General features: G+C 33.4%; 1 non-coding gene across 1 annotated transcript; it reads right to left on the bottom strand.

Moving 5' to 3' along the window:
• Positions 1–2220: 2220 nt before the first annotated feature.
• LOC115033955 lies at positions 2221–2339 on the bottom strand. The gene has a single exon (XR_003839301.1). It is a non-coding gene; the product is annotated as a 5S ribosomal RNA (ribosomal RNA).
• Positions 2340–3509: the final 1170 nt, after the last annotated feature.

The following is a 3509-nucleotide window of genomic DNA, read 5'->3' as shown; positions in this document are numbered from 1 at the left end:
CAACCATACTACTATAGCCGTGATCATTTATCACGATCACGATGTAGAGAAGATCTTCTCTATACAATATGACTATACATGTCTACATCGTGTATTAATGTACTATACCTACTCTTGGTGGAAATCTGGGGGGGGGGGGCTTAGCCATAGCCCTGATTAAAGCCATTACCACAGAATAGATGAAATCTAGATTTCATCTATTCTGTGCCATTACCTTCCTCCTGATCGTCGGAGAGCTCTCGAGGTCGTGATTCGAGAATATGATCAAATACACCGTACAGTAAGGTTGTAAGCAAATGATTTTACTGCGTGATACCAGCGATCAACACAAATTATTGTACCAAAAGTCTTACCTGACTCGCAGCCGTCCCTGGGCTATGCTGTATTAGTTTTAGGTGACACGAAATAATATTTAAAACTAAACAACTCGAAATAACGAACATGCACTGATTATTGCTCAACACAATGAGTCCAGTTGCCGCTCGTAGAATTCGGTGTAGAAAAGTTGTGGTTTGGATGCTGTTTGCCGTCTGGTGCTCATGCACTCGAGAGGGGTTGTTGACGAGATGACTGGTGCCCGTGCATTCGGTGGCTGGTGCTCATGCACTGCTGAGAGGTACGGTATACGGCTAATGGCTATGCTGACCAGAGAGTGTTAGGCGGCTTTTTCAAAGGGTTATCGCGAGCCTTGAAACTAGGTCGTCCTTCGGCTGTAGATACCCCCTTTACCCTTCCTTTTATATAAGAACGTAACACTCTTTGCTCTTACCATTAAAAATGTTCTACGCTTGCTTAAACCGTACTCGTCTCTTTTTGTTATTGATAATTTATTGTTTTATAAAATGTGACCGATTTCTACGTGTGACAGTCTGTCCGTTATTTATTATTTGAAAGCATTTTTTGTACAGTGATATGTGAGCATATCATTACAAATTAATATAGTGTTTAGTACTACAAAACAAGACCGTAGACCTGTAGCTGGAACAAATTTTCGGAAGAGGTTTAAAACCAAATCATATTATATTTTCATAATATAAGCAGTGGTGTATTTAATATTTAGGGAGGCATGGGGGCAATTTCCCGGCCAGCACTTTTTTGGGAGCAGCACATTTTTGTGGGAGCTTTTTTTTTAAACCAGCGCGCGCGTATTGGTTTACAATAAGTTGTCCTCGAATAGGTACCTAAATCTATTGCTCTAGGCCTAAACTGCTAAACTAAACATTTATCATGGGCTATGACGTTAGTAACATCGCATTGTCAGTACAAGATTAGATAAAAACAATTAACTTAAAAAAATTGTACCCATATATTTATATTATAACGATACATCTAAATAAGGATTTTTATGCATTATACATGTGTGATAAATTTATGAAATGTTAAACTAAATTTTTTTATGGCGTAAATTTTTTTTTTCATCTGGATTGAAGAGCTAGTTAGCTTACATCCCTCATGTAAAGCATTATTTTTTTTAACATTTTCTTAGAAAATGTGCTTTTTTATGTTGAAGTTGATACTGGTAGTGAAGCTAATATTTTCAAAAGAAATAACCTATGGGTATTTAGAAAAAATTCAGAATTAAATTTAGTTGGATTCAGCATTTCAAGCCTTCAATAGTAAAATTTGTGTAAAAGCGACAATACTAGTACAGTGGTACCTATAATATATTTAATGAGTTGTCTTCCACTGTCGATAAAAATATCGTTTGTGACATATTTATTAAACCACAACAAACCGATTAATAAATGACAACAAAATTCGTATTCACAAATCACAAGATTATATACTTATATATAATATTATAATATAATATTTATAATGTATACAGTTATAAAATAAACATATTAGTCAATTTATTATTATAAAAACATGGTAAATTATTACAATTAATTTAACTTCATCAGCTATAAAAGTTTGGGTTGGGGGAGGGGGAGGGGAGGCAATCAAACCTTGAATTGTATAGGTAATTAAAAGATGAGGGTTGAGGAGAAGTACTGGCACCATAGTTCCTCCTCCAGTCCTCGATACCACAATAAAAAAAAAAAAGGTAATTAAAAGATGAATTCATTGCATAGGTATGTGACATAATAATATTATTAATACAATTTATCGCAGGAGTTCTACAAAAATTTTTAAAAGTCAAGGTGGTTGAAACAACAAAAACTTATAAAAATAAGTATATAGTATATAAAAATATTGTCAAAAATAAAAATAAAAAAATGCCAACGGCACGTAGTGTTCCCAAGCGGTCACCCATCCAAGTACTAACTACGCCCGACGTTGCTTAACTTCAGTGATCGGACGAGAACTGGTGTATTCAACGTGGTATGGTCGTTGGCGAAGAAGTCTTTGAAAATTATAATATTTAAACAAGATAATGACATTCACGTTTTTATGTGTTGCAACTATTGCAGAGTGCAGACTTGCGGTAATAATGCTGTAACTGACAACTGTAGTCTGTTTAACTCTGTAAACATTTAAAATTATAGAAGTAATTGTGAATAATGAAGTATCTAATATCAGTAATATCTATATGATACATGAATGTACATAGATATATATAATTTATTTTTTACAACGTTTTGAAATATGTCAATTATCAGCTATAAAGATTACAATAATATACCTAGGTACTTTACGTCTGTAGTCAATACGACATACGTAGGTACTAGGTAGGTCGTAGGTATATACGTATATTGCGTATATACAATTATGTAAGTATAAGAAAGTTACCTTCCAGACATAGCCATATAGGCGGTGATATATTTGAAGATAAAAATATTAAATAAACAAAATCGAATTTTTTACAGGTTACAGAATTTTTTTAGGGATATTTTTTATTATTGTTATTATTAAATGCTGATAAGTCATATTTAATGAAAATTATCAGTAATTACAAATTTAAAATAAAAATATGGTTAAGAGGACGCTACACCCGCATGTGTTGTCTCCGTCTTACAAAGGTACAACATAGAAAAAACTGTTTTGCGCGGGAAAGAACCGAAAAGGCTATTATAGTCATGACTAAGGAACGAGATTTTCACCAGATAAAAAGAACTTTGGCTGTGCAACGTTCATAGGCGCAATTTCAACTTTTAATTTGAGGAGGGCTGAATATATTAAAGGCAAGCAGACCATTGCAATATAGCATATTAAAATTGTATGTCCTAGATTTTATGGGGGGGCTACAACTAAGTTTTGGGGGGTTTAGCATCCCCCCCCCCCCAATTTGCGCCTATGGCAACGCTGTTTTTATTTTTATTGATATCATTTATGATACACAATTTATGAAACACAAACAATAATTATTGTTTTTGAAACAGTAAGAACTTTTTTCATATAAGTGATATCAAAAAAAATAATTACAAATCTTGTAAGACGGAAACAGTCAGACAGCACATGCGGGTGTAACGTCCTCTAAAGCAGGACATCTATACAACAACAAAAAATGTAATGAACTTTTAATCTTATATATTAAAAAAGATAAAACTAAAGCTTTAAATAATGAC

This window comes from Acyrthosiphon pisum, chromosome A1 (genome assembly GCF_005508785.2).
Source record: "Acyrthosiphon pisum isolate AL4f chromosome A1, pea_aphid_22Mar2018_4r6ur, whole genome shotgun sequence".
NCBI lineage: Eukaryota > Metazoa > Arthropoda > Insecta > Hemiptera > Aphididae > Acyrthosiphon > Acyrthosiphon pisum.
The sequence above is the reverse complement of the archived record's forward strand: the minus strand, read 5'-3'. Positions and strand labels throughout refer to the sequence as shown.